A 12,714-nucleotide genomic window follows, 5' to 3' on the forward strand; every position below is an offset into this window, starting at 1 on the left:
GTGTGCCTCTCCCACCATGGCTTCGTCCGGCTCCTCCAGCACCTCAAGCGGTACGTTTGCCCTCGGTCCCTGGGGTCGGATCACGTCTCAGGGGATTTGCGGGTGGCCCGGGCAAGGGCTCTCGGCCCACGTGTCGACCCCCCCTACCGCCCGAGAACGGCGGGGACCCATCGGCCGGGCCCGGGGTTCCCAGGCGTCAGGTGTGCCCAAAGTTGGAGGGCGTGGCATCGTTCGTTCATCTTGCTCCTTTGGCACACACATGGCTTCTCTGTTCTCTTTTCTGGGAAGACAGTGTTGTTTTAGGGGGCGCGCTGTGGGGGTCGGGGGCCGGTGGGAGCGGGTGCTGTACTGGGATGAGGCCCTTTATCCTCACATCTTCCTGTGGGAACGGGAGTCGGGGAGCTCTGTGGCCTTGCCGCCTTCAGTGGCTTCCTCTGCACAGGGGCCAAGTGCCTTCTGCCTTCTGTCAGGCGTTACGGGGTTTGGGCTTCGCTTTGGCGGCCTTGGCCTTGGCCCTGGCCTGGGCCTTGGCCTTACCCTTGGCGTTGCCCTTGCCCTTGCCCTTGGCCTTGGGCTTGGCCTTCCCTAGGCCTTGTCCTTGGCCTTACCTTGTCCTTGCCCTTACCTTGTCCTTGCCCTTAAACTTAAACTTGACCTTGACTTTGACCTTGACCTTGACCTTGAACTTGACCTTGAACTTGAACTTGACCTTGAACTTGTCTTTGAACTTGAACTTGAACTTGACCAACAACGGGAGACCAGATTTGCTCAGAGCACCGGAGGTCCAGAGGCAGGGCCGTGTATCTCCCCTTCCCTTTGTGATCATTGCAAAGACATTCCTAGCTGATAGCGGGAGTGCCCATGAAGAAGCAAGCAGTGGGAGTGTGTTTGACACGACTGTGTGCCTCAACTCCACAAGGGGCCTTTCCTCTCGAAGTAGGCCCCATGTCCCCTTGGGGAGGGTGTCATGCCTCTTTTCTCCACACTGCCAAAGGGTGGAGCAAAGCTCGCTCTGTCAGAGGTACAAAAACAGCAATTGAATGGATTTTCAAGCTCTTGCTAGGCTGCACCCTTTCAGGGCCCACTTTACTGAAACAGGTGCTCTGTGGCCCCCGGTTGGGTATGCAGGTTCACAAACAGGGTGAGATCCTGTCCAAGCCAACAATTTTCCTGAAAGACCTAGGCTCACTAAAGCTCTCCTCCAGAGCAAAGGGGATAGAGGAGATGTATGGAGGAGTCTTTGCCTTTCCCTGTGAGTGTGGGGCTACTCCCTACGGCCCCAAGCTCAGGGATAACTGCCTCTAAGAAAGGAATGGCAAGAAGCGCTAATCTTGGTGGTTGGGACAGGGAGTTCGCAGCATGTGGGGAAAGAAAGACTTCTTCGGGGAAGAAGAGGCAACCACCGGGGGTGTGTTCGCAAGCCTCTATTTGGAAGGAACACGTTTGCTTATACAACTCAAGACCTCCAGATCTGCTCAGAGGACTGAAGTTCCAGAGACAGGGCCATGTATCTCCCCTTCCCTTTGAGATCCTTGCCAAGACATTCCTAGCAGATTGTCGGAGTGCCCATGAAGAAGCAAGCAGCGGGAGTGTGCTTTGACATCACTGGCTGCCTACCTGGGCTCAGCTCCTCAAGGGGCCTTTCTCTCCTGGTAGGCCCTATGTCCCCTTTGGGAGAGGGTTGTGCCCTCTTCCCTCCACACTGCCAAAGGGTGGAGGTGGAGCAAACTCGTTCTCTCCGAGGTAAAAGAAAGACAAATTGGATGGATTTTTAAGCTGTTGCTATGCTGCACCCCTCCAGGACCCACTCGAGCAAAACAGGTGCCCTGTGGCCCCTAGGTCGGGTATGCAGGTTCACACACCGGGTGTGATCCCGTCAAAGCCAAGAATTTTCCTGACAGACCTAGGCTCACTAGAGCTCTCCTCCAGAGGAAAGGGGACAGAAAAGATGTGTGTGTGGAGGTGGCTCTGCCTTTCCAGGTCCCAATCTCAGGGATAACTGCCCCTAAGAAAGGAACTGCTGCTGCTGCTGCTGCTGCTGCTGCTGCTGCTAAGTTGCTTCAGTCATGTTCGACTCTGTGCGACGCCATAGACGGTAGCCCACTAGGCTCCCCCATCCCTGGGATTCTCCAGGCAAGAACAGTAAGTGGGTTGCCATTGCCTTCTCCAATGCATGAAAGTGAAAATGAAAGTGCAGTCGCTCAGTCGTGTCCAACCCTCAGCGACCCCATGGACTGCAGCCTAAAAGGCTTCTCTGTCCATAGGATTTTCTGAAAGGAACTGCAAGAAGCACTTTTCCAGGAGGCTGGGAAAGGGAGTTCGCAGGATGTGGGGAAAGAGAGCCTCCTTCGGGGAAGAATAGGCGGCCACTTGTTTTGTGTTGCAAACCTCTATTTGGAAGGAACAGGTGAGCTTATACAAAGGGAGACCTCCAGATCTGCTCAGAGGACCGAAGTTGCAGAGGCAGGTCGGTGTATTTTCCCTTCACTTTGCGATCCTTGCAAAGACATTCCTTGCTGCTAGATGACTCAGCAAGGGCCTTTGAGACTGTTGTTTTCTTTCCTAGGTTCAAAGATTCCTTCAGTTCCTAATATAGATATCCTAGAAATGATATGACATCCGTGAAAATCTGATATGTCCTGGTCAAATGCTGTCAGTTATCATTCTAGTTATCATATTAAAGCATTTCAAGTCGCAGCAGTGACCAGATGACATTGTCAATTTCTATTTCATCAGGTTTTAACCATGTCCTCTATGGTTTCACACTGATGCCTTTGCAGAAATACTGCTACTTCAAGATATATGGAAAATACTTTTTTTAAGCTTACTGATAATTTGTTTGTTTGTTTGCTTGTCTTCTGGTAAGCTGGTACCAGATGGAATTTAGTCTCCTCTCTAGGTTAAGAGAACGAAGTTTTCTTAGAATGCAATTTTTGATCACAGACTATGAGTTTCTCTACCTTTCATTGATTTATAATTGTTGTCATCATCTGTTTTTTTTACTTCGGTAAAGTAAATAAGCCTTATTTAAGATTTTGGTACATGTAGGATGGACTAAGCTTTCCCCACTCTTGCAAGTTCCCTTAACCCTTCAGATTCTTCTCGTGGGACCAAGATCTCACTTTCCTCCAGAGGGACAATCCAAGCTTTTTATCAGTTGATCTGCCCCTGACATCAGAGTCAAGTTGAGCACGAGTTGGCCTATAATTTAGGCATGAAACTATGACTACATAAAGAAAAGGTGACTTTATGATTCAGGGATGGCCATGATATGCCTTGCACTTCAGAGAAAATGGGTTAAAATGATTTTTTTTCCTTCAAAACTGCACACCCAGTTCTTTCAGCATATGCAATTGAAAACATCTAGTCATTAGGTCAGTTTTCATTCCAATCCCAAAGAAAGGCAATGACAAAGAATATTCAAGCTGCTGCACAATTGCACTCATCTCACACACTAGTAAAGTAATGCTCAAAATTCTCCAAGTTCACATGAACTGTGAACTTCCAGATGTTCAAGAGGGATTTAAAAAATGCAGAGAAACCAGAGATCAAATTGCCAACATCCACTGGATCATTGAAAAAGCAAGAGAGTTCCAGAAAAAAAAAAAAACATCTATTTCTGCTTTATTGACAATGCCAAAGCCTTTGACTGTGTGGATCACAAGAAACTGGGAAAAATTCTGAAAGAGATGGGAATACCAGACCACCTGACCTGTCTCCTGAGAAACCTGTATGCAGGTCAGGAAGAAACAGTTCGAACTGGACATGGAACAACAGACTGGTTCTAAATAGGAAAAGGAACATGTCAAGGCTGTATATTGTCACCCTGCTTATTTAACTTATATGCAGAGTACAGCATGAGAAACACTGGGCTGGAGGAAGCACACGCTGGAATCAAGGTTGCTGGGAGAAATATCAATAATCTCAGATATTCAGATGACACCACCCTTATGGCAGAAAGTGAAGAAGAGCTAAAGAGTCTCCTGATGAAAGTGAAAGAGGAGAGTGAAAAAGTTAGCTTAAAGCTCAGCATTCAGAAAACTACAATCATTGCATCCAGTCTCATCACTTCATGGCAAATAGATGGGAAAACATTGGAAACAGCAGCAGACTATTTTGGGGGGCTTGGAAATCACTGCAGGTGATGGCTGCCTCCATGAACTTAAAACATATTTATGACTTGGAAGAAAAGTGATGACCAAACTAGACAGCATATTAAAAAGCCGAGACGTTGCTTTGCCAACAAAGATCCATCCGGTCAAGGCTATGGTTTTTCCATATGTCATGGATGGATATGAAAGATGTACTATAAAGAAAGTGACAGCTGAAAATTTGATGCTTTTGAACTGTGGTGTTGGAGAAGATGCTTGTAGGTCGCTTAGACTACAAGGAGACGCAACCACTCCATCCTAAAGGAAATCAGGTCTGAATATCCATTGGAAGGACTAATACTGAACCTGAAACTCCAATACTTTGGCCACTTGATGTGAAGAGCTGACTCACTTGGAAGTTGCTTTGATTTGCCTATGAGTGTGGGAGCCCTCCCTGGGCAAAGGGCCTCAGGGGTCATTGCCACTGAATCATGACATCCAAGCAAGCGCATTCCAGCTGTGTGACATGCAGGAAGCAGGAGACTGGGAAAACTGTCTTCCTGAGAGGAAGGAAAGTCATCCACAGAGAGTGTGTTTTCAGGCCTCTCTTTGCAGCAAGTGTTTTGCTTCTCAGACATCAGAGCTGCAGGCTTGCTCTGAGGGCCTCAATTCCAGAGTCAGGGCTGTGTGTCTCACTGCACTTTCCAAGCATTGCAGACACATTCCTAGGTTGGAGCAGTGCTTCCCATGAGAAAGAAGCCTCGGGAGTGTGTCTGAGCGGGCTGAGTGCCATGCTAGGGTCACCTAGTCGAGGGCACCTTGCACATCCAATGGGCCCCAGGCGAGTAGCTATGGACCGGCCCCTCGGTTGAGATATCCCAAAGCAGGGAACAAAGCTAGCTCTGTCAGAAGGAGGAAAACAGCCATGGGATGGATTTTCAAGCAGTTGCTAAGTCACACCACGTGAGGGCTCCGCGGGAAAGAAATGCGAATTTTGGCCTCTAGGCCCAGTATCCGGATGTGTGCACAGGATATTTTCCCCACAGGACCCAAGAATGTTCCAGACAGACCTAAGCTCACTAGCTCTCTCCTGCAGAGGAAATGAAATATTGTTGCTGAACCACGAAAAGATGCTGGGATTCTTGGCTTATGGAGGAGAAGAATTCAATCCAGGGCCCAAGACGAGGCTTGATTGCTCAGAGCTTTTGTGCAATCGAGTTTTATTCAAGAAGAAAGGAGATAGAGAAAGCTTCTGACAGAGACATCACAAGGGGCAGAAAGCGTACCCCCTTGCTAGTGTTAGTAATGGAGTTATATACTCTCCAATAAGTTATTACAACGAACAAAAGAATGTCTGGAGGTTGTAAAGACTCACTAGACCTACTCCCATCATTTACATTTTAAGATAACAGGATTAGCCAGAAGGTTTTTCCAGAGACCGTCCTCAAGAAGGATGCATGATTGTTATATAATCCTAAGGAATGTAGAGGGAAAAAAAGTGTGCCCTTTCTTCCTCCTTGAGAATTCTAGACCCCTCTCTCCTTGGGGACCCTTGAACTTCTTATAAACCTGCCTTGGCAATGACTCTCTCAGAAACATGATTGAACAGCCGTTTGGAGCTTCCTTTGACTTTCCCTGGGAGGGAGGGAGCCCTCCCTGAGCACAGGGCCTCAGGGGCCATGGCCAATGAAAACTAATCTCCCAGTAAGTGCTTTTCAGCCCTGTGTGACTCTCAGCCCACAGGAGGCTGAGAAAACTCTCTTCCTTGGAGGAAGGAAAGGCAGCCCAAGAGTGTGTTTTCAGGCCTGTATCTTGCAGCAAGTGTTTGGCTTGTTAGACATAAGACCTGCAGGCCTGCTCCAACAGACTCCATTCCAGAATCAGGGCCTTGTGTCTCCCTGCAGTTTCCTGGCCTCGCAAACACATTCCTAGGTGAGAGCAGTCCTGCCCATGGGGAAGCAGGCTGCGGGAGTGTGTCTGAGGGGGCCAGGTGCCATGCTGGGGTCACCTGGTCGAGGGCACCTTGCACCTCCAATGGACCCCAGGCAAGGAGTTGCAGGCCACCACCTTGCTTCTGAAATCCCAAAGTGGGGAGCAAAGCTCGCTCTGTCAGAGGGAAGAAAACAGCAACAGGATGGATTTTCAAGCAGTTGCTAGGCTGTACTGCGTTAGGGCTCCAAGGAAGAAAAATGCAAATGTTAGCCCCTACGACTGGTATCGAGGTGGGCTCCCAGGATGATTTCCCCGCAGGATCCAAGAACGTTCCAGACAGACCTGGGCTCACTAGCTCCCTCCTGCAGAGGAAACATGATAGAACAGCTGTTTGGAGGTTGCTTTGACTTCCCCTGGGAGGGTAGGATCCCTCCCTGGGTGCAGGGCCTCAGGGGCCATTGCCGCTGAGAAATGCCCTCTAAGCCAGACCTTTCCAGCCTTGTATGACTCAGCACGGAGGAGACTGGAAAAGCTATCTTCCTTGGAGGAAGGAAAGGCAGCCCCAGAGAGTGTGTTTTCACACCTGTATCTCGCAGCAAGCGTTTGCCGTCTCAGACGTCAGACCTCCAGGCCTGCTCCAACGGCCTCAGTTCCAGAGTCAGGGCCGTGTGTCTCCCTGCATTTTCTGAGCCTTGGGAACACATTCCTAGGTCAGAACAGTCCTGCCCATGGGGAAGGAGGCTGCGGGAGTGTGTCTGAGGGGGTCGGGTGCCATGCTGGGGTCCAATAGACCTGGTACCTCCAATAGACCCCAGGACAACAGCGGTGGGGCTCCCCCTGGCTTCCGAAATGCCAAAGCGAGAAGCAAAGCTAGCTCTATCAGAAGGAAGAAAAGAGCAATTAGATGGATGTTCAGGCTGTTGCTGGGCCGCACCACTTCAGGGTCCCCCCCGAGAGGAGCAGGCGCCCTGTGGCCCCTAGGTCCGATATGCAGGTTAACACACAGGATGTGTCCCCATAGGAGCCAAGAATTTTCCTGACAGGCCTAGGCTCACTAGAGCTCTCCTACAGGGCAAAAGGGATAGAACAGACTGTGGATGTGACTCTGCCTTTCCCAGCGAGCATGGGGCCCTCCCTATGGCCCCGGGCTCCAGGGAAAATTGTCCCTGAAAAATGACCTCCAAGAAGCGCTTTTCCAGCAGGCTGGGATGCAGAGTTCACAGGATGTGGGGAAAGTGATCGTCCTTCAGGGAAGAAGAGGCAGCCACCCAGTGTGTGTTTGCAAGCCTGTATTTGGAAGAAACTGGTTAGCTTCTTCAAGGGGAGACCTCCAGGTCTGCTCAGAGGACCGAAATTCCAGAGGCAGCACCATGCATCTCCCCTGTCCTTTCTGAGCCTTGGAAAGACATTCCTAGCTTATAGCGGTATTGCTCATGAAGAAGCAGGATGCAGGAATGTGTCAGACATGACTGGGTGCCTTCCTGGGTTCAGCTCCGTGAGGGGCCTTTCCACTCAAAGTAGGTCCCATGCCTCCTTGGGGAGGAAGTGGGGCCCGCTTGCCTCCAAATTGCCAAAGGCTGGAACAAAGCTAGTTCTATCAGAGGTAAGAAAAGAGCAATTGGATGGATGTGGAAGCTGTTGCTGGGCCGCACTGCTTCAGGGCCCCCACCCCTCCGGCCCCGAGAGAAACAGGCGCCCTGTGGCCCCTCGGTCCTGTATGCAGTTTCACACATAGAATGTGTCCCCATAGGAGCCAAGAATTTTCCTGACAGACCTAGGCTCACTAGAGCTCTCCTACAGAGCAAAGGGGATGGGACAGATGTGTGGCTGTGGCTCTGCCTTTCCCTGGGAGTGTGGAGCCACTCCCTATGGCCCCGGGCTCCAGGGGAAATTGCCCCTGAATAATGACCTCCAAGAAGCGCTTTTCCAACTGGCTGAGACGTGGAGTTCTCAGGATGCAGGGAAAGTGAGTGTCCCTTCGGGGAAGCAAAGGCAGTCACCTGTTATCATTACTTACTAGAATAGTAGGTACCTTCTCTGGTTGGGCAGAGGCCTTCCCTACCTGATCTGAAAAAGAAAATGAAGTAGCTCGCTGATTTGAGAAATAATTCCCAGACTTGGGTTTCCAACCAGTATAGAATCCGACAATGGCACTGTCTTTGTAGCCGCGTTAATTAACAGGTATGTGAAGCTCTAAATATCAGTGGAAATTACATACAGCATATAGGCCCCAGTGTTCTGGAATGGTGGAAAGAAACAACCAAACTCTTGAAGAGACTCTTTCAAAATGGATCATAGAGACTGACTGTACATGGATGGGCTTGCTTCTGGCAGACTTACTCATATTACGGGTAACTGCACGTTCCCATAGTTGTTGTCCTTATGAAATTTTCTATGGGAGAACCCCCCACCCCACAATGAGGCAGGTGTTAGCAGATTTGCCACAAGTAAGGAGGTGGGATTTCACAGCAGCTGGAACAATTAGATAAGGTAATAAATCAGGTAACTAAGTTTGTGTAAAAAAAAAAATATCATTCCCCCTTGAGGAACAGATTCATGAATTTGTGCTCAGTGGTCAGGTGTGGCTCAATGACTGGAAACACAATTCCTTGGCCTGACATCGGAAAGGTCCTTACACTGTTGTTTTAGCCACAATTCTGAAAGAGAAGGGAATACTAGACCACCTAACCTGCCTCTTGAGAAATCTGTATGAAGGTCAGGAAGCAACAGTTAGAGCAGGACATGGAACAACATACTGGTTCCAAAAAGGAAAAGGAGTATGTCAAGGCTGTATATTGTCACCCTGTTTATTTAACTTATATGCAGACTACATCATGAAAAATGCTGGGATGGAAGATACGTGAGCTGGAATCAAGATTGCCTGAAGAAATAGCAATACACTTAGATATGCAGATGTCACCACCATTATGGCAGAATGGGAAGAGGAACGCGTATGTCGGGGAACTTCTTGAGTTGCAGCAAAGGTGTGAAGGACCCTTTCGAAGTTCCAGAGGTTAGGTGTGGTTAGTCTCGAGATGCCTCAGCGGAAATGGGCCTCATGTCGCCTGGAAAGGAGAGGCTTCTGGATATTCCCGAGTTTCAGCAGGTGCTCTCGAGTTACGACGGGGACTTCAGGGACCCGCTCTGGCGGCCTCAGGAAAGGCCAGTCATCATGCCTGTTGCTAGGGGGCCTCTCGTGATTCCTCTCCCGTCGGTGCCGGGGCCTAAGATGTTGTCTGGAGTCAGGCCCGGAACCTGAGGATTCCTCTCCAGTGCTGACATGGATCTTGGGGTACATCTGGAGTCTCCACAGGAGAGGAAGTCCTCGTCTCAAATGGGGGCATGCACGTGCGCTTTCCTCCAGAGCGGTAGCAGCAGTGTCACCCTTCCCGTCATGTCGATCAAGGGATCTGTGGCTTTCCCTGGAGGATTTCCCACAGGGCTTTCCCACGAGGCTTTCCCACAGGACTGTCCCACGTGCCACCGTGGTGGGAGTCGCTCCTCGGCATGAAAGTCGAGGCAGTGCAGGGTAAACAGATTCCTCTGGAATGGAGTGAGACATCTGGGGGACTCTGGGAATGGTGGCACGACCCTGGAGTTTTTCTCGCCTTTCCTATGGAGAGCGCCTCCTCTTGAGATGCGACGGGAACGCCGGGAAATCTTTCCCGACCAAGAAGGGAAAGGATCCTTCATCTCGAGCTACGAGGCGGAAACGGGGCTCCTCTGGATGTGCGCGGGACCATCGTGCTTCCTCTCGAGTGGAGACGGTATGTCAGGGAACTTCTTGAGTTGCAGCAAGGGTGTGAAGGGCCTTTTGGAGGTCCCCGAGGTTAGGTGTGATTAGCCTCTAGAAGCCTCAGCGGAAATGGGCCTCATCTCTCCGGCAGGGCAAAACCTCCTGGCTTTTCTCGAGTTTCTGCAGGTGCTCTCGACTTTGGACGGGGACTTCAGGGACTCGCTCAGGTGGCCTCAGGAGAGGCCAGACCCCATGCGAGTGACTCGGGGGCCTCTCGGGATTCCTCTCCCTTCCATGCCAGAGCCTAAGACCTTGTGTGGATTCGGGGCCGGAACCAGAGGATTCCTCAAGTGCTGTCGTGGATCTTGGGGTACTTGGGTAGTCTCCCCAGGTGAGTCTGTCCTCGTCTCGCATGGGGGAATGCACGTGCGCTTTCCTCCAAACTGTACCACCAGTGTCACGCTTCCCATCGCGTCGATCATGGGATCTGTGTCTTTCCCACGAGGATTTCACACGAGGCTTTCCCACAGGGCTGTCCCACGTGCCACAGTGGTGTGAGTCGATCCTCGGCGTGAATGTCGAGGCAGTGCAGGGAAAACAGGTTCCTTTGGAACGGGCTGAGACATCTGGGGGACCCTTGGTATGGTGGCACGAGCCTGGAGTTCCTCTCGCCTTTCCTGTGGAGAGCGCCTCCTCTTGAGATGGGACAGGAATGCCCAGAATTCTTTCCCGACAAAGCAGCGAAAGGATCCCTCATCTCGAGCTACGAGGGGGAAACGTCGCTCCTCTGGATGTAGCCAGGACTCTCGTGCTTCCTCTAGAGTGGAGACGGGGATGCAAGGCAACTTCATGTGTTGCAGCAAGGGTGTGAAGGACCTTTTGGAAGTTCCAGAGGTTAGGTGTGATTAGCTTCTAGAAGCCTCAGCAGAAATGGGCCTCATCTCGCCTGGAGGGCAAAACCTCCTGGATTTTCTCGAGTTGCGGCAGGTGCTCTCGACTTACGACGGGGACCTCAGGGACCCGCTCTGGTGGCCTCAGGAGAGGCCAGTCCCTATGCGTGTTCTTCGGGGGCCTCTCGGGATTCCTCTCCCGTCGATGCCAGGGACTAAGACCTTGTGTGGAGTCGGGGCCGGAACCTGAGGATTCCTCTCCAGTGCTGACATGGATCTTGGGGTACATCTGGAGTCTCCCCAGGGGAGTTAGTCCTCGTCTCGAATGCGGGCATGCACTTGCGCTTTCCTCCACAGCGGTAGCAGCAGTGTCACGCATTCCGCCGCGTGGATCAAAGGATCTATGGTTTTCCCTCGAGTTTTTCCCAGGAGGCTTTCCCACGAGTCTTTCCCACAGGGCTGTCCCACGTGCACACGTGGCGGGAGTCCATCCTCGGCTTGAAAGTCAAGGCAGTGCAGGGAAAACACGTTCCTCTGGAATGGACTGACACATCTGGGGGACTCTTGGAATGGTGGCACGACCCTGGAGTTCCTCTCGCCTTTCCTGTGGAGAGCGCCTCCTCTTGAGATGCGACGGGAACGCCGGGAATTCTTTCCCTACGAAACAGGGAAAGGATCCCTCATCTCGAGCTAGGAGGCGGAAACGGGGCTCCCCTGGATGTGTGCGGGACCCTCGTGCTTCCTCTCGAGTGGAGCCGGGTTTGTCGGGGAACTTCTTGAGTTGCAGCAAGGGTGTGAAGGACCCTTTGTAAGTTCCAGTGGTTAGATGTGGTTAGCCTCGAGAAGCCTCAGCGGAAATGAGCCTCATCTCACCCGGAGGGCAAAATCTCCTGGATTTTCTCGAGTTGCGGCAGGTGCTCTCGACTTCCCACGGGGACCTCAGGGACCCGCTCTGGTGGCCTCAGGAAAGGCCAGTCCCCATGCGAGTTCCTCGGGGGCCTCTTGGGATTCCTCTCCCGTCGATGCCGGGGCCTAAGACCTTGTGTGGAGTCGGGGCCGGAACCTGAGGATTCCTCTCCAGTGCTGACATGGATCTTGGGGTACTTCTGGAGTCTCCCCAGGGGAGTCAGTCCTCGCCTCGAATGCGGGCATGCACTTGCGCTTTCCTCCAGAGCGGTAGCAGCAGTGTCACGCATTCCGCCGCGTGGATCAAGGGATCTATGGCTTTCACTCGAGGCTTTCCCACGAGGCTTTCCCACAGGGCTGTCCCACTTGCCACCATGGTGGGAGTCGATCCTCGGCATGAACGTCGAGGCAGTGCAGGGAAAATACGTTCCTCTGGAATGGACTGACACATCTGGGGGACTCTTGGAATGGTGGCACGACCCTGGAGTTCCTCTCGCCTTTCCTGTGGAGAGCACCTCCTCTTGAGATGTGTCGGGAACACCGGGAATTCTTTCCCTACGAAACAGGGAAAGGATCCCTCATCTCGAGCTAGGAGGCGGAAACGGGGCTCCCCTGGATGTGTGCGGGACCCTCGTGCTTCCTCTCGAGTGGAGACGAGTATGTTGGGGAACTTCTTGAGTTGCAGCAAGGGTGTGAAGGACCCTTTGGAAGTTCCAGTGGTTAGATGTGATTAGCCTCGAGAAGCCTCAGCGGAAATGGGCCTCATCTCGCCTGGAGGGCAAAACCTCCTGGATTTTCTCGAGTTGCGGCAGGTGCTCTCGACTTACGACGGGGACCTCAGGGACCCGCTCTGGTGGCCTCAGGAAAGGCCAGTCCCCATGCGAGTTCCTCGGGGGCCTCTCGGGATTCCTCTCCCGTCGATGCCGGGGCCTAAGACCTTGTGTGGAGTCGGGGCCGGAACCTGAGGATTCCTCTCCAGTGCTGACTCTCCCCGACCATCTTTCTCTGAAGAAAATTAACATATAGCTTTAGTTTATAAGTCTCCTGGGCATGTAATTGGCGTGTTTCAATTCACACCCCTCTGATAGCTTTCTAACTTGCCTGAGAGGTTCATTCGTACTTTTTCAACTAAGCATGTTATTGTTTACAGCCTCCAAAC

Source organism: Ovis canadensis, chromosome 26 (assembly GCF_042477335.2).
Source record: "Ovis canadensis isolate MfBH-ARS-UI-01 breed Bighorn chromosome 26, ARS-UI_OviCan_v2, whole genome shotgun sequence".
Classification (NCBI taxonomy): domain Eukaryota; kingdom Metazoa; phylum Chordata; class Mammalia; order Artiodactyla; family Bovidae; genus Ovis; species Ovis canadensis.